This window comes from Maylandia zebra, linkage group LG18 (genome assembly GCF_041146795.1).
Source record: "Maylandia zebra isolate NMK-2024a linkage group LG18, Mzebra_GT3a, whole genome shotgun sequence".
Lineage (NCBI taxonomy): Eukaryota > Metazoa > Chordata > Actinopteri > Cichliformes > Cichlidae > Maylandia > Maylandia zebra.
The window spans coordinates 21,548,110-21,574,466 of record NC_135184.1 but is presented as its reverse complement, the minus strand read 5'-3'; the positions used below and the strand labels follow the sequence as shown (position 1 = coordinate 21,574,466).

The following is a 26,357-nucleotide window of genomic DNA, read 5'->3' as shown; positions in this document are numbered from 1 at the left end:
ACACTGAGCTAATAATAGACGGCAGTGCTTATCAAACAGTCTCAAAACTTCATTTGCATCTTGCAAGACCCAGACAACAACCAGAGAGGCCCTACACACACACACACACACAGAGTCATGAACCAGACAACCCCTTCACTGGCCTTGACCCATGAACTCTAGGGTCCTCTTTCACCTGCTACGACAGCATTCATGCTGCCGAGGCTGTCTCGCCGGCAGCCGACTGTTCTGCATATCTGCTCGCTAGATTCCCACGCTCCGAGCTCAGACCTCCTGCACGGAGGACAATCACACTTTAAACACGGCTGTATTCATACAGGTAATTATGGAGATCAGTATTGTATCTGTGTCTGACTGTCTGACATTTGTGGGCCTCACGCACTGTCTTCACAGCTCAGTGCATACTATGGGGGGGTGGCGAGCTTTCCTTTTCCCTTCTTCCCTCTCAAATTGATCAGTCTGACTGGCACACACACAAAAAACCCTTTGATTCAGCACAGCACGGCGATCATGTATATTTCTAATAAACGTCTGTATTCTTTCACCATAAAACTCGGTCCGCTATCTTGCAAAGCGCTGGTCTCGTGTCGCCATTCCCCTTCCCACTATCCTCTGCATCCCTCTGTTTTGCTTGTTCCCTCTTCTCCAGCACATCAAGGGTAAACTCATGACTCGCCTCGCCTTTCTTTCCTCTTCCTGACTCTTTGCCGTTTGTCATTGGCTGAAAGCAGCTCCACATTGGCTGGACAGAAACGGTGATGCAACGAACACGAGGCTCCTGTGTAGTAGGGGTGTTTACGTGTTTTTTGTGAGAAACGGGCTCTGAGCGCGCATCTGCTGCTCTCCCACAAATAATGTGACCGCCAAACACGGACGGGCGCAACACTCTCTTCTCTCGTGTGATCATGCGAGGGAGACCTTCAAAAGACTGTGACTGAATTTGCCTCGCCGCGCAGCATATGGGCACCCTCGCCGTTCTATGCAAATGGCCGAAATGCAGACAAATCTGCACAAATACAGACAAACTAAACTCCCCCCACCACCACCCTCCAGTGTCTCATTAATGGTTTCTCCTAAAACCAGACGCCCCCCTCATCAAATAATAACCTCTCCACTTACACCCCCGCCCCAACTCCATCTTCCCCTCCTGTGCACACCCCGCCAATCCCATCCTACAGTCTAGACCCCACAACCCTCTCCCAAACCAGACACCCCAAAATCTCCCCCACCCCAACCAACCCCAACCCACCCCCACGCCTCCTCCCTCTTCTCTCCTCAGCTCCCACGACCAGCAGACAGACCCTATGATTTGCGTGACCGCCATTTTGCTGCCCACAGTAGACCTAACTGTACTGGCGCAGCAGCAGCTGCCTTGATGGGCAAATGCAAATGCGAGCGCCGCATTGTTGCTTGAATTAACGGCCCCACCACCACTACCCCCCCAACACCGAAAAACAAGACCTGCTCGATCAGATGCGACTACACAATGACGCAGTGCCGTAACTGTAATACAGAAAACGTGACATGTTCATTTACACAAAGCGGCTGTGAGGAGCTGTGCAGAATGCTATTATGCATGGTTACGGGATCAAACGCATTCTGTATCCCCCCCCCCGATTTTAGAAAAAGGTGCATTTCCAAAGTCTCAAATAGGTGCAGCTGAGGCGTCTCCCGTTTTTCATGCGATACTTCAAAGCTACAATCCGCCAGTCTTCAGGCGGCAATTTTTGTGCTGCGGCCTATTTATATTTTTCATCTGCAGCTCTTTTCTAGCAAAATCAGTCACCCCATGATTTGCTCAGTGCCATGGTAACCAGACACCCATGTGCATGAAAATGAGACTATTATGGTCTGTGTGTCTGGAGTTTGTTGGGCCTATGGATCCCTACTTAATTAGAGTCTGTGTGCATGTCTGAGCCTCTCTGTTTGCTTAATGCTTTCATCTGTGCATTATGTATGTCTGTGTGTAAAAAAAAAAAAAAAAAAACCCCAACTGCGAGTGTGCATGCGTGACAGAGCGCGATCTGATTAAACAAAGCCCCAGCTTAATCTTTTGTACAGTGTCACATTTGCATGCGAGGGAATCACATGCAAGCAAGCGCACCATATGGCACAGTATGTCTAGACAGTTGATCTAGCATGGACCGAACACCTATCAAACACATTTCTGGGTGCGAATACTCGCACCTTGAAAGAAACCCCCCCCCCCCAAAACCCAAAAAGAAACGGCATGGAGTACGCTTTAAAACATCACTTCGCTCCTGCTCGCTTGTCGCCAACGTGTGCCTTCGTAGGATCAATTACCAGCTCATGCCGACGACGTGATGTTCGGAGGTTATGCAAATGCAATTAGCCTTGATTTGCATTCGACGACAACAGCTAACTGACGCACAGATGGCAGACAACGGGGATGCACTCGCCATTTTTTGGCAGAGGGAAAGACTGGCAGCCATTTTGTCTGAAGCTGTGCCCATCTGGATGGAAACAACCACGCCGCATTACTGTGACGACGACAGCAGTTTGGGAGATGTGGGTGCACACTGCTGCTGCTGCTCGCAGCTCAAACACTCAAGGCCAAACATATACAGTCCATTTACACACACACACACACACGGCTCTGTGATGTAGATAAGAATTATACAGCGAGAGTACAGATTGAAAGCACGAGTGGCATCTTATAATTAAAGAAACACCTCTTTTTTTTCACAGCTGTAATCCTAAATCGGCCTCAAAGGATGCCGAGTTACCATCTCTCCCTGTCACAGGCTATTTTAGGCAATGTGTGATGTAATGACAGCACATTCAGAGTAGTTCATAGAGTGGAAAATGTGAAGTGCTAAAGAGAGATACTTGCCATTTTACCATCTCCACTACAAGGTCTCTCTGCTCTATGATCTCCAGCCCTCTTTGCTGTTCAGTCAGTTTTTTTTAAACAGTCTGAAATTGAATAATAGACATCATGGAGAAAAAAAAAAGCTCATACTTCGTGTGCCAGTATTTCTTGTTTGAACAGACACGTGTCTACAGCTCACCATAGTAACAGCAAGCCAAGCGAGTGGTAGAGAAAATAAAGATCTGTCTCTTTGTCAAATGTAAAAACTAGTTGGGGGAATAAACAACGGTCGAGTCGAGGATGGAGAATGAGTCAAAAGTAGAGCTCCCGAACTGTGTTTTTTTTTTTATTATTATTATTTTTTTATCAGCCCGAGGCAGGAGGTTGGGGGGATACGTCAATCTTATGATGGAAAAAAAAGGCAAGAGAAAGGAGCATCCCTCTTGGCAGTCTTTCAACGTTCTGGGCATTGGGTATTATTTGGGGAGAAATCCCCTTCAGCAGAACCACACACACAGCCAGTGGAGATTGGGACTGAGGTCCAGTCCAAGGAGCCAGGGCTGCAGCTGAGAGAACCACACAGGACCTGTCTTTTGGAGGTCTGCAGGCCCGTAGGCCACACACTTAAAACACAGGAAACCCCACTCAGAGCTGTGAAGGTTTTCTGTTTCATATTGATTTCTCCTGCATGCCGGTAGCTCCAGAGGTGATCTGAGCCTTTGGGGACCTTCTCCATCCTTCCCGGCCCACTCACTAGCTCCCCGCCTGGGCTTCACTGGCTCTACTGGACCCCTGGATGGAGGTACAAGCCACAGGAGGAGAGGAAGAAGACAAGAGCCCATGGCAATGATGATGAGCTGCGCCGGGTCTCTGAGTTCAGTCATCCAGCAGCCTTTATCCAGCCTTCCAACCACCCACCCTTGTTTCCATCTGAAAAAGGGAAAATAGAGAGTGTTTTTCAAAATCTCACCTTTGGCATTCAGCATCCCTCTGCTCAATGCAAATGCAAATGCAAACACTAACACTTTGATTAAAAATACGTGGGAAGAAAACGCCAACTTGCTCTTTTGTAACCCGCCCCAAGGCTCCCACTGCTGTACAGAAACGAATAAAAATTCTCAACATGCTGTATGAAAGACAGAAGCATCAATTTCTGTTCGTTTTTCTAAAATGTTATGCACAAATATGAATTTTTCACATTAAAATCATTTACATTTAACCTTAACCGTGAGGAATTATTAACAACAGTACCAATATGCATGTAGAAATATTATAAAAGTATTCTGAAACCTGTTATCATGCTAATACGCTATAATCCTTTGTGCTTCTTTGTTCTTTTCTTTAAAAAATAAGAATTGAAGGAGCCTCCCCGAGTAACCTGCACACACTGGCCCTAGTTTCTATCAGCTGAGAGACTCAGCTCGGTGTGTTCTCCTGGAAAACGATTAACACAGTTATAGCCAGTCATGGGATAGTTTGCTAGGGAATTTAAGTTTACAGTAATGTGCGTGTTTTCATCATATAATGGAAGGAGCAACGGGAGTAGCCCAGCGAGCCGGAGGAAGATTCAGACACAATGCAGCCATTGAGAGAGTTCAGACATGGGTGTTAACTCGCCATTCCTTCACACACAATAGGGGCCCCCACTACAGCCAGCATAGGGCACAATGTTGGTTCAGGGCAGCCCTCCACCCAGTGACAAAGAAAAGAGCTGCATTATCAAGATGGGAGGAGAAGGAAGGGTGAGGGGGTGCAGGAGGAGAGAGACAAACAGGAGATTGAGGGATATTTGTGTATGAGGAGGGAGGTAGAGAAGCAGAGGGGAGGCCCTGCGACCCATGGCTTTGGACTTGAGGAACAAAACAGCGAGACGTCACCAACGTCAGCATCAGACGTTCCATCTATTTTCCGTCCCGCTCGCATGTTGTCAATTTTATGAGCGAGCACCGTGAAGAAGCTATTCGCGCATTTACAGTGGTGCAAAATATGATGTGGGAAAAGCAAAGACTACTAACAGATGGTTTATTCCGAATCCCATGAAACGACTTTCAAAGCATGAATTAAAGACGCCACATTAGAAATATTTGTGCTAACTGATATTTTGCAGTGTGCAATTTACTAAGGATGCCTGGTTCTGTATTTCATTTGTAGGAGAATTAATGAGGAGAAATAATAGCGTGATTCAGCCTCTGCTTCGGAGCGGTTAATATGTAGAACATATGTTCTTCTTGTTAGTTAATCGCTGTGAAGAAGAGCCTGGAAAGAAGCAGATCTGTCTTTGATCACACATATGTGGTTATGGGGTTTGTCTAGTATATTATTTAAATATAAATAATGCAATTTTTTTGGGTTCCTGTCAAAAATATGCTTGGGACATTTTCAAGAAATAGATGGAGCCATACTGAACAAACCACACATAGCCAGTACCAAGCCAGGATAGCAAGCTGTATTTTGGGGATTTGCAGACTATTATATTATATTATATTATATTATATTATATGCTTGGTGGATCCATATAAACTAACGCAAAAGTTCTTTAATGGTTTCGTATTATGGGCTTCTCTTATTCATGTTTTTATTTTCTTTCCTTTTTTTAACATCTATTGGACAATAAAGTAGAGAATAAACAGGAAAGTAGGAGAGAGAGCAAGAGGGTTGACAAACAGGAAAGCATTCAGGGTGGAACTGAAGCCAGACCTCTGCAGTCTTTTGGTATACGTGTTCAACCAAAGCCATAGAGGTGCCTCATTATTCAGGTTTTCAGTGGCATGCTCTGGTGATACATACTAACCCAGCAAACAGTTTTTGCATTCATTTTTTTAAAATAAAACACATTACTGAATAAAATGTACACTTCACTTTACATTTAACATATAACTGCAACGCCCCTCGTCTGTTTTTGCCTGGTGACCTTATTTCCACATTTCTTCCACCGTGTCCCTGTCAGACTCTTCATACAAATTTTACCAACTGGTAATAAAAGCAGCAGCATTTTTGATGCAGGTGCATTTTAACTACATCCAACTCCCCCCCCCCCCCTTTTTTTTTTTCATTGGATCTGAAGGACCAAATTGTTTGCCTGCTTTTGTTTGTTCCAGTGAAACTCAGAGATGAATTTGATGTACAGTATGTGCATGAAATGAAGGACATGGGAATTTATCTGCACTTTAATGGCTTCATATTTGCAGCAGAGAGCAGGAATCACATCATCTCCAACGACTTCAGCATTTTTGAAACATCTTTAGTGGTCATCCAAAGACTGTATAACAAGCATTTGCTCGTTCTGAGTTGCTTGTTATACACTCTGCATGGTTGTAAGGGAGCACTGTTTTGGGAGTGAAGCTGACAGCGTTAACAATCCGTTGGTAATGTAGGTGTAAAAGCTTTTATTCTACCTTCCTTTTCCCAGACAGGTAAAAATCTCCTGCAAAACAAAGGGGCGACTTCTGCTTAAAATGTATAAAGGAAACTATCAGTTTGACAGTGTTTAAGGCCAGCAGGCTGTATAGGTGGTGACGAGGTAGTGGGGCTGGGGGTGGAGGAGTAGTTGGAAAATGTTTATGGAGATCCTGTGTCTCTCTGGGAGCCTAATAGGATCCCATGGCTGGAGTGAGAGCTCATTGTGCCAGTGTAAAGGATTACACTGCTAAACTGGTAAAACAGGGGAAAAAGCCCAAACACTCTCTACCTCCTATGGAGAGGCAACGAACCATCCAACAATGAGAGGGGAGAGTATACTGGGAGCTGACTCATTTCATCAACAGAGAAAGCGACCCAAGGAAAGGGAAGTATCGGAGGAACTGTGACAGAGGGGGGGAAAAAGACCGGGCAGTTCATTTAGCTGTATGTACAGAAACAAAAGTGACTGCAAATGGAGGGAGGGATGACAAAAAAAACAGAAAGGAAGGGGCAGGGGGGCTGCTTGGATGACAGTTTCAGTATTCGAGGGTAAAATGGGCAAATGATGTCTGTCTTGCTTGTCTGTCTGCATCCTGAGTGACAGTTTACAATCTCTGAGGCAGCAGGCAGGCCCAGCAGGTCGGCTCTTTGGCTCCATACAATCCCTCATTTCCTAACCTATTTTTTCCTCTCTCTGCCGTCTACCCTCCACCTTCAGCTCTCGTCTGTTTCCAGCCATTTCTAATCTCCTCCACTCTGCCACCACAGCCACTACCTTCACTCTGCATATATATATGTATGTCTATGTGTATATATATATTTTTTATTTCCACAATTTTTTAGTTGATCGCCAGTTAATTGAATCATTACGTTGACTGAGCCTTCCGTCGTTGTTTCTTTCTGACTTCACCACAAAAAGACTAATACTCTGCAACAATAATGCCCTCTCCTCTTTATGGAACTAGCTTGCAGGCTTTTTCTTGCCCTTTGACGCAAACGATGACCTGAATCAGTCCCTCACTGCACCTGCCTCACATTCATCCAGTAACTGTTTACAGACGACTTTCTTGGAGCTACGATCATGCTGAACTGGTAGATTAATTTTCAGCAAACATTTGCTTGCTTTTGGATTCTCTGCTCGCTTTAGTGTCTTATATAAATATATATTTGTTAAAAATCCCCAAAGGGTTTTTATTTTCATCGCAAAATTTGAAAGCACAGGAAATCCTCCGAACATCTGATGAGCATGATGACCCAGCATATTTCCTGCAGTTTTCATGTACAGCACACACATACAACATTATTCTCATCTCATTTGCTGTTCAAATGGAAACCACGCCGGGCACAAATGCATCATTTGCATCCTGCAACCTGCCAGGCTGACAGACTCCTCTCTCTCTCTCCTCCTTCGCTGTCTTCATCTCTTCCCTTCCTTCAAAGGCTGCTGAGGATGTATTCAAACAGCAGGATACACACTCAGCTAACAAACCTCATTAAGGGCCCATACACACTTTCTCAATGCTTACACTAGCTGTCACACATCCTCTCTCAATGCACACACTGGTGGCCACACTGACCACGACAAAGCATCTTTACAGAGCTAATTAGAAGGGTCCCCCTCTCTATTTGAAACTCATCTGAATAGGAGGGAACATGATAATGAGGAGGGGAGGACGAGATAGAGGAGGGAGGGACAGTTGGGGTGAAAAAGGAAAAAAGGGGCGAAGGAGAGAGAGGGAGAGAGGATGCATGGTAATTTATTTGTGGGGATGGTGGGCATGTTTTTTCGTGGCGTGGAATTAAAGTGAGGAGCCCGTGCAAGCAGGGGGAACCGAATTAGTGTGACACTGCTCAGAAGCAGCGACAGAGACGAACGGGGAGGGAAGTGAGTGCTGCACCATTTTGATTGGTGTGCCAGTATCTGGAGAGAGAGATAGAAAGAAGCCATGGGTGGGACCCTAGCTTCATCGGGAAGGAGGTAAAAAGAGCAGCCGCTGCCACGGACGGCATTTCAGAGAGGTTTACATGAACTCATGATCAAACTAACTGACACATGCAACACAAAATGTGGGGTAAAGAGGCACCAGATGATCACCTGAATTAAAGGGAATTATTTTCATTCCTTTTTCTGATTATAATTATTTATCTGTTATTCATCAGATAACATTTTGTATTTACTGAGGGACAAAACGTTGCATTGAGGTTAAGCTCTAAAATGATCCTCAAAAGCTGCTTCATCTCTCTGTAAACTTTTCCCCATTTGTGCTTTTTTTCCTTTTGTTTCTCTGAAGCATCTCTCTCTTTGTGCGTGTGTGTGCAGACAATGCCAAGTTGACAGTTAAGGTCTCAGATCAAGTTTGTCTCTGGAGCCTGTGTGAGTGGACATATCAGAAGCTGCACAAGAGCTCTATCAGAGCTTTCCATCATAGTAAATAAAATAAAAAAAGCTTTTTAAAAATATTAGAATTAAACTACTCGAAAACAAACAACGCTCAAACAAGATCACAATGTGAGTATGAAGGGAAAGAAATCCAGGCTCCCTTCAATGCTCAGCAGAATTTTAAGTTCAAGTTGAAGTTATGACCTAATTGTTCTCTCATCAAGGCCCAGTGGCCCCTTGATGGGAGTGCAAAGCATTCTGGGAGAATAGCAGGTGTCCCCGTGTCGCAGAGCTTCCCAGACAGCTTGTTAATTTGCACAACTTTTGCAAATTAACAAGCTCTCTGCTGTATGTGTGTGTGCATGCGTGTGCATGTATGTGTGTATATATTAGCGATGGGACTTGACCCTAGCGAGCTGCGGCAGTGTTTCGCGTCTTGCTGGGCGTGGGAAAAAGACGGGACCCCTTTTCACAGCTGCCTGGCCGAGGCCTGGGCTGCTGGGGGCCCCTTGTACCCCCCTTCACACACACACATACACACCCTGGTTCCCCCTTGTTCAAGATCCCCCCCAACTCTCTCTCTCACACACACACACACACACACACACACACACACACACACCAACCCTTCTCCTCCTTCTATCCCATTCAGGCTCCAGCCTACTGGCTTTCAAAAGCAGGACCCCCTTCCCAGCCCTTCATAAATACATCTCATTATTCAAGCCCTAGTTTGCATAGGGATTCCAAAGAGATCTCCACTCTGCTCGCGAGGCCTGAAGCCTCTCAGCCTTTTGGACCGCACAAGTGCAAATTTCGACTTAGTAATCTCCCTGTGTTAATATTTGTTTTAAAACGATGTGCGCACACTTTCAAAATTCTTTCACCAACATTGAAACGCATATTTTTTCCCTTTCTTTCTTTTTTTCTTTTCTTTTTCTTTTTAGTTTTTGCATCCGACTTAAAATTTCTAATTTGTCTCAGAAATTATGGAAAAATCTGTAGAAACTAAAGCCAGTGAAAAGAGAGTTTAGCATGACTATTAGCAAGTGCTTGTCTGTGTTCCATCTGCCACGGGCTATTGTACAGTACTACACACACACACACACACACACACACACACACACACACACACACACACACACACACACACACACACTTCAGACCCTGTACAATACCACCCCCCACCCCCATTCACCATTCACTGCAATGCATTACTGCAGAGATTTATCTCCTATCAGCCTGTATAATACTGAGGTTATAATTTACATCCACTTTAGAAAACAGCAGCACAGGCCGCTCCTTGCATATGCTAATGTAAAGCTTGGGAAAATCTGGGCGATTCAAAGAACTCCATCCTAAATTTGAATAACTGAGCTTTCCATTGAGCTTCAAGGTTGTGGAACCACGAAGATTTGACCTTGCTAACAATATGTACTTACCGTTTAATTCCTTATTCTCGACTATTTAAGAGGGAATTGGAGGGAACGCTCTGACGGCCTTAAAGCCAGGAATGTTTCTGTTTCCATCTTGCTCCAATAACTGCAATTATATCATTTTTTTTTTTTTGGTTATGTTTCTCAGCAGCCTTAAAATGATCTATTTTTTCAATAATCTTTAACCTTATGAGTCACTCTACAGTTTTCACTTAATGCTGCTGCTAAAACCGAATTATGCATATGCTATAGCTTTATGCTGATCGATGCTTTGCTCCCAGCAATCAGAGATTTTTGGATGAAGGGGAGGGTGGCTCATCAAGGCATTAGGGGCAAAAAGGACAGAGCCACCCAAACACTCTTTCCACATGAGCAGGTCCAAACCTTGGGTGAGCCCTACGCCTCCGCTCTCCTAACGGGATAAAGAACCGCAGCAAAGATTACACGGCAACCTCCCCTGCACCTACCACACACTCCACCTGACAAATAGGATCATAGTGTTTAAAGGGATAAAACGCTGAATGTATGAGAATGAAAAGAGAGTTGTGAGTGCGTGCATGCGTGTGTGTCTAAGTGTGAGAATGATGGAGGGGAAAGGGGGGAGGAGGGGGTGATATACGACGTAAAAAATGTTAATACTTCAAAGGAAGAAAAGAAATGATGGAATTCAACATGGAGGTCCTACTTCACTCGCTTAGATCGGGCCATTTGCACTCTCTCATAGCTGCAGGCCACAGTCTACGGCTGTTACAACCTGTATGCATATTCCTGCATATATGTGAAAGGTATAAAACTGACATTTACACAAAATAAAAATGGCAGTAAATGTGTCTCCTAATGCCCCTTTTGCTTTGAAAGGGTTTATGAGAATTACAGCAACACACTTAAAAAATCACATTTGATACTAAATAATAAAAATAATATATATATTTTTAAGTATTTCAAAATTCAGGCTTAGTCTGTGTCTCTTTCTGGCTTTTTCACACCCACACACAGCCCACTATGGTCACACAGCTCAACAAAATATGGACAACAATCAACCACCAGCAAAGCTCCATCGCTGGCTGATGAATCTAGATGCAAAACTTTCTGAAAGCCTCCAGCATCTTCTGGTTTGACCTCTTGGATTCACTCTTAAAGCTACCCAAGCTGCATAAGACAAAAAGATGCACGCTTGCTTCTGCGCTTCGCAACCCTGTCGTGGGTTGTTACCGATATGGAAGCAAACAACGTCGGCGTTCATCATGCACGTCTTCCTATTTTGTGTATTCACCTGCAGGCTGATTGCTGCTCCTCATCTTGTCTGGTGGCAGCTTGACTTCATTGTGAGGTGATAAATAAGGGGCTGAAATTCCCGGCATTTTTCTTCAAAGATAAAAGAAAGGAAAATCAGTTAGCAGTGATTTAGAGGCAGTGGATGAAAACACGAGGCAGGAGAAGAAAGGAATGCATTGTGTTTGTTAACCATACAGCTAAGATCAATCTCTAAAACTTGTTTACTTCCTTGTATTTTTCCTCTGTGCACTTTACATTATTTTGCCTCGTTGCAAGGTTAAATCTATTTTGTGCTGCGCATACTGTACACTATAAATGTAAGATGTCATGGACAAGTTACACAAAGTATTTCTAGTGAAGGAACTATACCACAAAGCAAAGCTATGCATGATGTTTTATCAGCACTGCATCACAGTTGCTAAGCTACGGAAATGCAGAATGAGACATAAAAAATAGCGCATAAAATAACAGGAGAGTAGGTTAGAAATTTTTAAAGAACATCACAGAAAGACTCATATGACATATTAATCCCTTTTTTGGGCATAAATGGAGAACATGGAGGTCAAATCGTGTATACTTCCTCAACCAGGCAAATGTCAACAACCCAGATGCACAAACATGGACACACACACACACACACATACCATTTGAGCTGTCTTGTCTAACGGCGCACATCAAATATTGTCAGTCATGGTCTAAATAGAGCATGCAGGGACTTCAGGGATATTCAGTCATCTCTGAGGCTTGCTGATTCTGCTCTAAGAATAGATCAAACTCTGAGCCGATGTCCTATTTAGTTCTTATCTAACAGGCGAACACAAAAATAATCCACCCTGCGAAACACAGATTCAAACATATCTGCCTCATCTAACTTGGATTTGAGTCGAAAGCCTGTTCAAAATACACTGAAGAGGGCCGGGTACAGCCCAGTCTCTGAATGACTGATGCGGCGGGATGTTGATGTGTTGCACCTGCAGGTTCTGGTTGGGTAGCAAAGAACCAAACAATCCACAGTTATGTGATGGAAAAACACCGATAGCAGGTAGCACACAGCAGTTCAGTCCTGCACTTTCTCCCAAGTACTCCACTAGCTGGGCTTCATCTTGCACACCGAGTGGTGTGCATGTACATCCAATTATACATCACACTCCTAATGTCAAGTTAATTACAGCCATGGGACATCACTTAGGCTACACTGCTCATACAGGAAATACACTTGGAGTATTAGAGGAGTCAGAGAGTCTGCAGGATGCAGCTCTGCAGGATAAATTCACACTGTGTAATTATGCCTTGAAATGCAGGCTACAGCAACTTCTGGGCCTACAACACATTGCCATAACTAACATGTGAGATCTCAGAAAGCGATCTGATGCTGCTGGTGCTGCCAACACCGTCACGTGAGCTCTGGATTGGCCAATCATGTGAAGCCTTTAACTATTTCTGTCTCACCCCTCAAGATATTACTGTTTTAACACCCACACAGTTGTGACAACTACACACTAGCATGCGGTGTGGATTTGGAGAACGATTTCTCCACATGCGTGTCTCCCTCGTGCCTCAAAGTTGAACGAAACGCTGATATGTTGATGCCCAACAGGCCCCTGCATCACCGCGATACCCACGCCACGAGCCCTCCCCCCCCCTAAAAAAAATACAGAAGCAACATTCACGCCCTCGCAAGCTCCAGAGAGCCAGCAGCTCTGCACAAGAGGTGGACTGCCACAGCTACAATCACGCAGGTGCTGTTTTCCACCCGCCCCTTCCACCACTCCTCCTCAGCGGCGGCAGCCGCGGCGGTCAGCCTCCCTCAGCATCCGTCCCTCCCGCTTCCTCCTGCTGTTGCCCGCCCCGGCATCGTTTCCTCCTCCTCCTCCTCCTCCTCCATGCCGAGCGAGAGGACCCCGCGGCTCCGAAGTGCTCGGCGTCAGTTCGTACTTTCGGTTCTCTAGCTTTATGAAATTAAAACTCATACAGCTAGATAACCAAAGACACAAACTAACCCGTCGTCTCTTAAAGGGGCCGCCTCTCCGACACACGGGAGAAAACAGAGGGCAGAAAGAGAGAGGGGGGGGGCAGAGAGAGAGAGAGAGAGAGAGAGAGCCTGCTTGTGGTCTCATTGGACTGAGAGATCCTCACACACACTCACACTCTGAGTGAGAGAGAGAGAGAAAGGAAGATGCTCAACATATCAGAAATATTCATGAATTTATTTATTAGGATTTAGAGGAGAAACACGGTTAAAACACGACTTTAACACAAACGCTCACTTCTACACACACACGGTGACTGACAGCTTAGCAGGCTGTAGGCCTGATAGATCTTTAACCTTAACTATGCCCACAGTCAAGTATCACCACAAGTTGGTTAGATACTCAACCAGCGTTTTGTTTCGCACAGTATCTTAAGCCCATGCAGCAGTGATATGCACACAGCTTATTTCTTCATCCACTCCCATTTACCAAACAATGTATTTTTTTAATGAGTTTGAGCACCTTTGTTGTGCACACTGTCACACGCATGGGCCCTTTAACGTAAACCTTAACAAACGGTTTTCTATTGTAGTGTCACAGCTTCAGTTTATATTTCTGCAAACACGCTGACAGCGTCAGAATCATTGCGATGGATGAAGGCACACAGAAGCAAGTTAAAAACGCAAACACACACGGCACCTCAAGTTATAATCAGTTACACCAGTCACAAAGCCAGCATCCTACTTACTTGCACACCAGGCTAACTCCACTCCACCAGTCCATATCCTCCAAATATTTCAAATTCCACCCTGGGGTTTTAATTCACCTGTGCGTCTAGGTTTAATCGCATCCGAGAGGAAATAGCGCAAAAGCTCGGATACTCGAGACTACAGAGTGTCCACCCTCCTTCTCTCCCTGTCTCTTTGTGGATTTTGCAAAGGACCGACACGATGTCCTCTCCCTCACACGTGCAGGCTGCGACTGACAAGTGCGGAGAGCCCACGGTGTGCAGAGGGGATAAACTCCGCCTCAGAGAGAAAGAGCGAGAGAGGGAGAGAGAGAGGGAGAGAGGGCGCGAATCCGAAATTATTAAAGCCAAATTAGAAATGAATGCAGGTGCGTGTCAATCAGGAGCTGATTCCTCCAATTATACTCATTATCCATGGGCGTAAAATAGAGAGACGAACGCATCAATTATTTCTAAGAGCAAGATGCAGATGGAGCTGCATGGGTCAAACCTGACCTTTCACAGGCTGTATTTTTGAGAACTCAATTATAGATGTTTAAAACTCCACACATTAAATTCATAATTTAATGTGTGGAGAAAAAATAAGGAGAGGACTGCTTCCCTCCCCTTTTCTTTTGAGCTTTATAATTCGGTTCGGGGAGCGTAATGGGAGCACAAACTTCCTAAATTCATTTACTCCTTACGACTATTCTGGAAGGTTTAAAGCTTGATTTGAGCTGTTAATTCATATAATCAGTCAGGAACAAAAGATAACTCGCAAAAACACAACTGATTTGGTGTCAGGGAAAGTGACTCGGTAAGATGCAAGGTGTTAATCCAAATGCTAGTTGTGTGTCCAGTTAGGCTTCCTCTGCTGTGCGCATTAAATAGCACACCACACACGTGATTATACATTTTATTGTATGGCAGCAGTTGGGAAATAAACCCAATTAGTCGTCGTACAGTCTCGTTACTGTATCATGTGACCTGATGGTGAGTGCAAACATTTTTATTACGTTATTATGACACAGTTCGGTCAGTGCGCACACCAACAGTAACATGTTAGAGGATTTAAACGAGACTCCACAGAGTTAAGAAAATGTTACAATACAATCTCTTGTTTTATTTCAAGACTATAGAAGCTCGCTGTTGAGGCACCGAGCAGAGGAATTCAGGGTTTTTTTGTACTGGCTGCAGAAAGAAAAAGGGTTCACGCCGAGCTAAATCCTGATAGTATTCAGGCTTATCGAGTGCGATATATTATGATGTGAGTGATACCCGGGCTGTGGAGATGAGATAGCGAGAACGATAAGAATCACGCCCTTTGAAAGAAGAAGCCAATGGCAGAGACAAGACCCGGATAGCAACTTGTAATATAACCCAAAGTTTGAAAGGATATTTAAAAAGCTGCTGGAATCAGTGTGTGCGTGTGTGTGTGTGTGTGTTTGTGTGTGTGTGTGTGTGTGTGTGTGTGTGTGTGTGTGTGTGAGAGAGAGAGAGAGCGAGAGAGAGAGAGAGAGAGAGAGAGAGACATGCATTGCTTGTGTTGTGGGGACCCAAATCATAAAGACTTGTCGTTCTTATGTAGGGACAAAAATCAAGTCCCCATGACGCAAATAAGGTGAACCCGTATCTTAAGGTTAAAGTGAAGGTCAGGGTTACGCATGTAGTAGGTGAGGCTAGTTAAAAAGTTAATGCAAGTCATTGTAATGTCCTCTGAAGACATGGATATAGGGATGCACGTGTGTGTGTGTGTGTGTGTGTGTGTGTGTGTGTGTGTGTGTGTGTGTGTGTGTGTGTGTGTAAACCAATAAAAGAGCAGGGAGCTACAGTCCAGGTTTTCAAACGAAGCTTGCATCAGATAGCAGTTACACAGGCCTATCTGATTATTGCGCACGGGCAATCTGTTAGTATCATGGAGGTGCAGCTCTGCTGTCAGGCTGCAGCACAGGTCGGACTTTACTGTATGAATCCTATTCTACTCTGCATCATTTATAAATAGATGGCCTCCGTTATAATGCATCCGAGCTTGTGCAGCACATAGTGCATTGGCGCGGTTAAAAACAAAAATCAAAACACGAGAAAGCCTGCATACAAAGCACATTTACAAATATTCTTTCAACATTAGAATGAGCACGGTCATCATTGCACCTGAGCATGCGTGACCAAGTCCTGGAGGACACGTGCTTCCCAACATCAGTTGCACCTGCTTGTAAAATATGTAACCTCCACTTCTGGCACCCATAAAGAAAAATATGAGATAACGTGTGTGTGTTGGAAAGCATCACACTCGATCACACAATCACCAATGTCAAAAACTGTTAAAAATAAAATAAAAATATCAGAATATGTAGGTCTTGATATCACCTGTTTGTTTTCCACGGTTAAAGAAATAATAATAGTAATAGTATTAAAACCTTTTAATGGTGACGGATCTACTTAAAACAGCTGCCAAATAATTTAAAATGTTTTTGGTTAAAAAGAAACATTTTTTTTTACATTCTAGTTTTAATGTTCACAAACGTCACCCACGGTCACAATTCCTGCTCTGAACATTTGAACAATATGTTGAAAGGTGTGTGTGTGTGTGTGTGTGTGTGTGTGCCTGGAAAGATTTTCCCACAAACAAGTGACAGGGAAAATTTGCCCCCACTCCCACCGCCCCCACCTCCCATCTCAAAAAAGAAAAAAAAAGAAAGAAAGAAAAAAAAAGAGAGAAAAAGAAGTCAACATCAAGTTCAACAACGTGCCGGAGAGAAATTTACATGACAATCAGGTCTGGGATCCTCCAAGTCTCCCCCTCTCCCTCCAGCCCCGCACAACAGAGTCTGGCGTCAGCCCCGCTACACTTTCCCAGGCTCACAACAATATCTCCCTGCTGAACTCTGCACTGCAGCGCTGCCTGGGGCCTCCACCTCCTCCCCAACCTCCTCCTCCCTCCCTACTACCACATGAATACTTCTTACATGAGCACATGGCAGCGGAGACCCTCATGAAATATTCCGGAGTTTGCGTTAACTTTGAAGCGAGCGAGCTGAGGTTCATCCCTGCACGATGGGAGCAAAATGTCCAATCTTTAAAGATTAATTTACAGTAAATATTAGGTGATCGGGAGGCCTTATTGTGCATTATTAGTATTTTTGGACTATATAAGTCAGTTGATGCTAATATAAAATCTCAATCACAGTTCTCTTATAAATTTAGATAATTAAGCAAAAATAAATTTTAGACGGATAAAGAAAAAAAATAGAATAATATGTGAAGCACAAAATAACGTCCACCACGCTGCACCTGCATCACTGTCAAAATATAAAAGGCTATTACAAATCACTTGAACGCAATCCAACACTTACATCCACATAGATCGGCTGCATTTAAAAAAAGAAAAGAAAAAACCTTTTCGGGAGCAATAATACGCCGCAGAAATGCACTCATTCAAATAATCTGGGCTCCACATTTACATACGTACATATATAAATATATCGCCCACTTTCTGCCAGCACCATAACTACAAACTGCAAATCTTATGTCTTTTAGCTGCTACATAAACGGATGACTTCCTGACATGTTATGCAGGGGGAAAAAAAATCCTCTCTTACCGGATAAAGCGGGTCAGACACGAGTGTAAGAGCTGCGGCTGCAGACAGCGAGAGAGGCGAAAGGAGGGAGGGTGATAATGAGGAAGAGGAGGAGGAGGGAATACAGCCGGCCCAGAGCCTATCAAATTTGTCAAACAGAGGCCTATAATATATATCTATATATTAATTTATTATTGGTGGGGGGGAATAAACGAGAAAATAAAAGCGCTCCAAATCAGGTTACTGATTGATTTATCTTGAAATAGAAATCAGGATCACATCCAGAAAATAACTGCAATTAAAAGTGTGATGATGAGGATGTTTTGAATAAGCAGGGTGATGTAAAGCATCGGTACACGTCAGTGTGGCTAAACAACCACCGGTTTAGAAGCTAGGCTGAACGTATTTTCCTGCATAGAAGATATATCTATATATCTATATCTCTCTCTATATATCTATATAGATATCTATATAGATATATGAAACAGAAGCCTAATTAATTGTGTGTGTTTCCCTCTCTTTGTTCTAACGGTTTGATTTTTGTTGTATACGGCTGAAAAAGGACACTCCACTCTTAGACTGGGCTGAGTCTAGATCTAGTTTTTAGTCTCTCCATCATGTGCATTTACAATATTATACCGTGAAAGAGTGGATGGTTATGCAAAACCTCTTAAAACATAAAGGACCATTGTTGTGTCTTTGTTTTATAGTGGTAAATGACTGAAACAGATTGTATCCAGCGATAAGGTTAAAGCAGGAAAATAAATCCAAAGCACTGTATGATGTAGTTAATCTTTACAAAAATGCATTCTGGGTATTCAAGTGTTTCCAGCCTGTTTATGATGGAGCTATAACAGCCACGGATGCGCTCTCCTTTGGAATAATGAATTTTTATTAGCTGCTACTCACCAACTCTAACTGACTGTAGCTTGTGAATTTTAACCTTCTGGATCTTAAAATGCGAACGACATGCTGCAGGCTCGTGTTTAGAAGGCACATGTGTACAGCAAAGCAGCTTAAAGTGAAAACGCAAAGACTGCAGGACGAAACAGCGACACACTTTGGCGAGAAACGAGACGATCGCCTCGTGAAAATGTGTCCACAGTCCACGACCAGTTTTTGTTGGGTTTTATTAGAATATTGATCGAATGTGTGAAGCCTGTCCGTGTGCGCTTCTTGAAACATAGAAATAGATAAAAGGGAAAGCAAGAGAGAAACATAAAGCTTGTTTTTTTAGCTGAAGACTCAACCTACATATTCAAATGAAAAGAAGACAAAAATATATTCAGATTGAATTTAATTGCTAAAAATCTACATTTTGAATTTTAAAAAAATGAATATTTTAATTGTAGAAAAAGTTGCAGACTGCTGACGTGGTGAAAACAACGCTTGTAGGAAATAAAACATACAGCTAAAACTGTCTTTGCATAATATTTCCTTTGTAAACTGCAGTTACAACAAATTATTTTATTAGATGTAATTTCATATAGTAGCATTAAAGAATGCTCAATAATCGTAATTTTACCTTTTCAGATAAGTAAACGTGATGAAAGTCAAAGTGAAAAATGCTAAAATGCTAAGTTAAAGTTAAAGGGTTAAAGTGTCTCACTCTGTAAATGTTCCACTTCTTCTTCTACTACTACTACTATTATTATTATTATTATTATTATTATTATTATTATTGTTAATATGTATTTATTTCTCCTTTATTCGTCATACAGTTATGTAGAAAGTGTAAATATTTATATTGATTCTTTATGGGATTATTTACAGAAAACAGTGTGTGTTTGAATTCAATGATGTTTCAGATTATTGAACTGAAACTGCTTCAGCAGTTCTTTTTAAATTTTGAAGCTATCATCACTGAAGTTCACATTTATTAAAGATAAATGCCAACATTCACCTGTCAGCTTCTAAAGATCACTATTTGTTACTGAATGTTGGGCCATCAGTGCCAACATGCATGAAAGCTTTCCTTTATGCCATATTTTGAGATTAGGCAATGAAAAAACAACCCCCCCCCCCCCCCCCCCCCCAAAAAAAAACAAAAAAACAAAACAAACAAACAACAAAAACACATTAAACTAATGTGACATAACACCCATACAAAGTGTTGTGGGTATAAAGTGTGTAGTTAAAAAATAACAGTATTTTTGTCAGTTTGCAGATGAATTCATAAAAAGTCTCTAAATAATATAAATGATTTTAATTACGTGTGTTTGAATTGTTTAGTTGTGTTAAAAAACATGTTTGGGCTCAGTGTGTTTCTGGTATAAATGGCCACCATGCATGTGTGCTGTTCTTGCTTTGCTATTACACCTTATTATGCACTTTATTTCTGATAATGTTATCTAACAGAGCGATAATTTTATTTTTTTAGTGCAAAATCAAAGAGTGTCACTCAGTGTGCGACATGTGTACTTCTCCATGTTTGTTCACACCAAAATCCTGAACTAATTTTTTACAAAACTCTTAAAGTTTTCTGCACATTTATAAAGATGCAGAATTATTATCCACAGATTCTAAAATAGTTTTTGATTTCGTTATGTATGTTATGGCTGTAACTTTGAAGTAAAACACGCAGAAATTATTTATTTGTTATGCATTTTCATTTTTGTGAGGTCAGTACAGGATTTATTTTAAACTACAATTAACCATAATAGCATATGAATTTCATTAAATAAATAATAAGAATTATTATCTCAATGGTATTTTTGTAGATTACATGTTTTCCACTTTGTTGCATTTTGAATTTAATGTCTGAATACAAACAGCAATGACTGATGGTGCGAATACATTTAAAAAAGTTTCATTTCTTTGTGTTATTTGGGTTTATGCCTCTTCTGTAAAGCCTGTGTGAGCTGTGTTGGTGTTAGTGTTGCATGCTATTGCTCACAGGCCTCATATTAGACTGAACCAAGTACCCATCAAAAGACTCAACTCAGTGATGCAGCAGGCCCTGTAGGGGAAGATTTCATGTTTGAATTTAATAGATAAACCTTATTTCGAAAAAATCAGCAAATGTTTTTTTTTCTTTTTTGTGTCTTTTTTTCTTTTTATATAATGTCCTATTTGTTCATTTGTTATGGAGTGGATTATAGAACAATAAAATGCAATGATAACAAAACAGCAGTGAAGTAAATGAAATGCAATTTAAAGCAATTAAAACAATATAATCTATAACACACAAATTAATCAATTATTCGTTGTGAAATGATAATATGACGTAATACATTAAGAAAATAGATTAAAACTCCTTTAAATATAAAAATCAGTGTATTGTCAGTTGTGCTGTAAATACGCCTTTTTCCATAAGAAGACCAGCCAATAGGAAACTACAGTTATTAAAGAGCCTGTTTAATAACTAAAGAGACCTTTATCATATGAATATGTCAGAGACAGTTTATTCACATGGTTAAAAAAAAGCTATTAGAGAAAAATAGTTCATATTTGTTTATTTTAACAGTCCAAGCTTCTTTCATATCTTCTCTCGAAAACACAGTCAAGTTATTAATAACGTTTAAGCAAAGCTGAGACACAATCACACTTTTACAGGGGGCTAAAAAGTTGCCCATCTTCCGCAAGTCCGCAAGCAGCGGAAATATGCGCCACTTACAGCAGTTTATGTAGGACGTTAAACAAGTCTAAATTCAGCTTCAAAGGTGTTAAAACTGCTCGCAGTGAAAATATACTCCGGCCTCTGTCGCAGTTTTCATTAACACGAGAGAGCCGTGGATGTAAAGGCTTAGCGCAGGCTGTGTAAACGTAGTAAACGCAGTAATAAAGTTCTTACCTCAGCAGGCTCCTGCAGAGACCTGTTAATTCCTCCTCTGCCTGGCGTGAAAGAGGGACCGCCAGCCTGAGCCCTCGTGCCTTAATTTGAAGCAGGCTGGGTTTTATGATAATCAGCGCTGACACCGACCTGCGCGCCATGAATAGAGGAGGGCACCCTCGAGCCTGCGTTCCCACGAGCCGCATTCCTGCGGTCAAGTTCAAGCTCAAAGCGCGAGCCACCATTACTATGCGAGGCGTGCCGCGTGGCTAATTCCAAAAAGGCGCGCACTGCTCGCCGTGGGAGAGTTCGTCACCTTGTATTCAAATGCAGCAGCAGATAGACGGATAGGCCCACTGAGAGGTTGTGGGCTACACTCTGAAACACACCAACGGGGCTTCTGCTGGCTTTACTTTCACCAAAAGCTTTAATAAATAAACAAAAAGCACACAAACTCAATCTCCAAATATCCTGCAGTTAAACAAAACAAACAAAAAAGGAATACAACTTACTTTCAATAATTATAATGATGTAAGTGTCCTTTAAAAATAAATATCTCAGTGTGAAGATTTACTATTTTTTTAATTTTTATTTTTTTATACACTCCGTTTTCTGTTGAGAAACTTTCAGGTTCAGTGATCTGAGTGAGCCCAAATGGAAAAAATAGTCATCAAATGACTTATCAAAATCTCTAAAGCCTAACAGCTGGTGTATTTTATTAGACTATAAGTGTGGTAAAAAACAAAAGTGTAAAAAAAATGTAGCATCAACATTTAACTGAAATTCCCAAATGAAAAAGAAATGATTCAGCGTCTACACGTGATCACAGATCAGCACAAATCAGCATCAACATTACAACCCCATATCAGATTATGAGTTAAAATGTATATCTTTGTTATCTTTGGGGGCAGTTTATATTTATATATATGAAAAAATAGTAATCTACAGAAACACAATCTGAGGAAATCTAAATGAGACAGAGATTTTGGTGCAGAAATTGTGATTGTGTAACAGTGACGTGTCAGTGGATATGAAACATTTCTGAAGGGCAGATTTACTAAAACAGAAGTTTATGTTCACATTTATCAGAAACACGCAGCCCGCGCTTTCATTTAAACCTTTCTTCTCTTATACTTTCACAGCTTGCATTTTCAGTCTACAATAGTTTAGACATTTCTGAAGGAAAAACACTGGGCTTTTTCTTCATAGTTATTATTATTAATATTATTATTCCCACATCCAATCAACTTATTGTTGGATACAGTGTATAACACAATAAACAGTTTGCTTCAACTGTGGCTTCGGCTAAACTTTATATTTTGGATGATTTGCAGATCTAAATCTTTCACAGTTTAAATAAAAATAAGTTGGATGCTTTTTGAATTCGTACGATGAAGGCTTAAAACCAGACTACATGCTTGTATGCACGAGGATGACATCCGTGTGAGTAGTTTCAAACGCAGATCATTCCCACACGTATGGCGGGCGTGTAAGTGTGATGTGTCTAGTCAGAGTATAATTGGCTGGCTCAGTCTCAGACAGCTCTGTCCCACCTCCCCATGTTCGTGTATTTGAGGTCCCATAAAACAGTGTCTGGCTCGCTGATCCCACGACCCCTGGGGGAATAAATCCCTCACTCATGATTTGGATTTTTCGGCTCTGTCTGCGATTGTAAAGTCGAGAGTTTGAAATGTCACAAAGTTCTTAACACCTTTAAAGCATCTATTTCTATTTTCATATTCTTTCAAAATTCACTTCGTCTGACATGTCACTGTGACTGTCATCTATGTAAACCTATGATTAATATTCATATCTGAAATTAAAGTCAGCAAATTATTGGCTTTTGCTAGCCTTAAGCTACCAACAAAACAAACAACACCAAAACATGGGTTTCACCCATCATGTAGCTCTGCTATTGTTTAGTATTTACAAGCCAGTATACCATTTCACTAGCCTCTTTTACACCGACCTCCTCAGCTGGAGTTTAAAAGCCCAACAACCTCATAAAGGCATTTTACGTTCAACTCTCTGTGGTCCTGCTAACAGAAACAGATTGATCAGTGTGGAGGGAAACGTCTTATTATGTAATGACGACAGAGAGGGCTGGCCAGGTCAGATGTGAGATGAACCCCTGACCCCGGCTGAGCTGCGGAGTGTGCCGCTGACCACGGGGCTGTTGATGAAGTCGTGGACCTGTGGACAGTGCATTTGGTGACCTTTGGTGTCAGCTGCCGGGCAGCAGACGGATGTGTCTTTAACTTAATTAGCACTGATTAGTTGGCCTGTGGAGGAGAAGCCAGCAAGTTACCTGAGCTTAGATCAAAGCTGGATTGGAAGAAAAACTGTTTTCCTTTAATATTATCTAAACCCCCCCCAAAACACGGAAACACAAGCTTTTAATCTCCACAGTCCAGGTTTCACAACATTATTCATTGATTATTGTTATTATTATTTACAGCTTATTAATTTAATATTTTTTCTGTATTTTATAATTTAACAAAATAATATATGATTACACACAGAAAATAGCTAGAAAAATAGCTAGTGTTACAGAGTTTTATGCGTTTGTTTGTAAATATGTTCAAAACTCCAGCAGACACCAGTTTTTCAAGAGAAAAATGAATCTTAACTTTTAAAGTTTGCCAAAGCTTTCATCCTCTTCCAGTGACCTTCATAAACAGATGGGGTTTGTTTACTCTGAGGTTGACGAGATATAAATATAAATTAGTACAACATAAAAATACCAGCTTTAGACTGATGAAGGTATGCTATGTAGTCAGTCATTAATTATTAGTTTATTCAAAGTTATTTCAAAGAAAAAGGTGGCAAATTTTAATTGTCTCACTTTCTGTATTTGTCTCACTATCTATCTATCTATCTATCTATCTATCTATCTATCTATCTATCTATCTATCTATCTATCTATCTATCTATCTATCTATCTATCTATCTATCTATCTATCTATCTATCTATCTATCTATCTATCTATCTATCTATCTATCTATCTATCTATCTATCTATCTATCTTAGAAAAGTGATTAATGCCCACAGGTTTGATGTACGTAAAAGATTTTTTTCTTTTCTATTCTTCCTTGTCAACAGTTAAAAGAAATCCTTTTTGTTTTGTTTTTTAATTTTGCCAGTGCAATGATGGTCAGTCTGGTGGGCAATGATTTCATACCCCCAGCCCACCGCACACACTCACGCACACACATACACACCGCAGGGCAGTCATTTTTCAATCAGCCCTGTGGGCCTCTGACAGGTCTGGGAGAGGGTCTGCCTCCATGTAAGGCAGACTGGCAGGAGTGACACCTCCGTATAGCAACGTTAATTATGGGCATCTGTTCAGACGCCCCAGTCTGGGGGTCTTCTAGGGTCCTTGGCTGTTGCCATAGGGACGGTGGAGAACCGTTGGTGGTTTTGGGGGGCAGACAGAGACCCCCTTATTCTCTTGAGGGGTGGCCAGACATGACCCCCCACAACTCACCCCTTTTGATTTGGGTGGGAACAGGGAGCAGCCAGCCAGGAGAGAGAGAGATCTTTCCAGCTTCATTTTGGGGACCATGGGTGCACCTCCTGAGAGGAGCAGAAACACTTTTAGTTTCAGTGCAGGAATATTGTAGCAGTGAGAGTGTTGTCCCTGCTTTCCTAAATGATTTCCACATTAATACTGAGCGGTTAAACTGTAATATGGTAGTACAGATACAGAAAACATACGTGCAAACAAATTAGAAATACCCAACACTTACACTGCATTCTTCAGACTGTCCTCCATGACACCGCACTGACTTACATTCATCTAAACCTCACCACACATAGCTACAACTGGGGTTCAGTCTGAACTCCAACCTGAGCTTACATCAAACCAAAGTCATCTCTTTATGCTTCGTGTTATGAAAACTTTCTTCTCATCCTCATAATGTGATTGCATAAAAAGATTTAAGTCCCCACTGTATGAGTGATACCTGGACACACACACACACACACACACACACACACACACACACACACACACACACACACACACACACACACACACACACACACCCTCTGCATGAACACCCTTTATTCCCACTTTGCATACATTAGCCAGTGTCTGTGTTCTGAATGCATTGTTGTGTTTTCCCACACCCCCCTATTTGATGTCTCTTTTGTCACTGTGAATAAAAGCAGACTGACGAATGGGAGGTGGGCTGTAGCTCCATTTCAGGGGGAGAGACCCCCATTAATTGCCAGCTACAGAGGCTGTAGGTGACCCCTGCTGGACAACATGTGAATATTCTGAGAAAACTCTGATCCTCATGACCTGAATGGAAATCTGAGTCTCACAGGAAGCTTAGAATAACTGCTTTGCCTCCATGTTTGGTTGTGTAAAATAACAGCTGCATGCTGCACTCTTATTTGTGAAATAAGTATACACAGTAGAGGAACAATTCTTCTAAATGTGATGACGAGATCCCAGCAGACTAAATGTGGAGCAAAGAGCATGTTTGTGTGGGATAATGCAGGATTAATGCTGAGAGGTAGTATGAAGGTTTTATAACCTATATCTACCTTCAAACACAATGATCATGGGAGGTCAAATATAGCTGTTTTATATCTGAGGGTCTTTTTTATTTTTTTAGCTCCCCACAGAAATTCAAACACTGCTGTATTTTCTTTTTTTCTGTCCCCATAACTGTTAAAAATGTTATAATTACACTCTTGCTTTTATTGAATTTGCTTATCTGTCTCATCTCTGGTTTTAAGTAGATCTTAACACATATTTTTATGTGTTTTATGTGCTCACATATATTGACTTTTGTAAATTAGAGCCATTAAAGATGTAGGGTAGGAGATAAAAACACTGTGCAGTCTGACATAAAGAAGGACACATAGTCATCCCAACTCCTGAAGTAAGAGGAGAAATGTTAGTTGCACATTATTGTCTATTAATATATTGTGTAAAAGCATTGTGTTGCTGATTTATTAGGTGTTGTTAACATT

The 26,357-nt window shown here is 41.8% G+C and overlaps 1 long non-coding RNA gene across 3 annotated transcripts in view; it reads right to left on the bottom strand.

The window, feature by feature from the left end:
* Positions 1-21,532, bottom strand: part of LOC101468261 (uncharacterized) — a 28,515-nt gene extending 6,983 nt beyond the window's left edge. Inside the window, exons 1-3 of one of the 3 annotated variants that reach the window (XR_013094028.1) lie at positions 21,389-21,532; positions 11,319-11,410; positions 2,855-3,763 (exon numbers count right to left, since the gene is read on the bottom strand). This is a non-coding gene — a long non-coding RNA (uncharacterized LOC101468261). Of the gene's footprint in view, positions 1-2,854; positions 3,764-11,318; positions 11,411-14,038; positions 14,325-17,616; positions 17,666-21,388 lie in introns of those variants that run through there. The other 2 variants (XR_013094029.1, XR_001167401.2) reach the window with 2 other exon arrangements.
* Between the last annotated feature and the right edge of the window lie 4,825 nt (positions 21,533-26,357).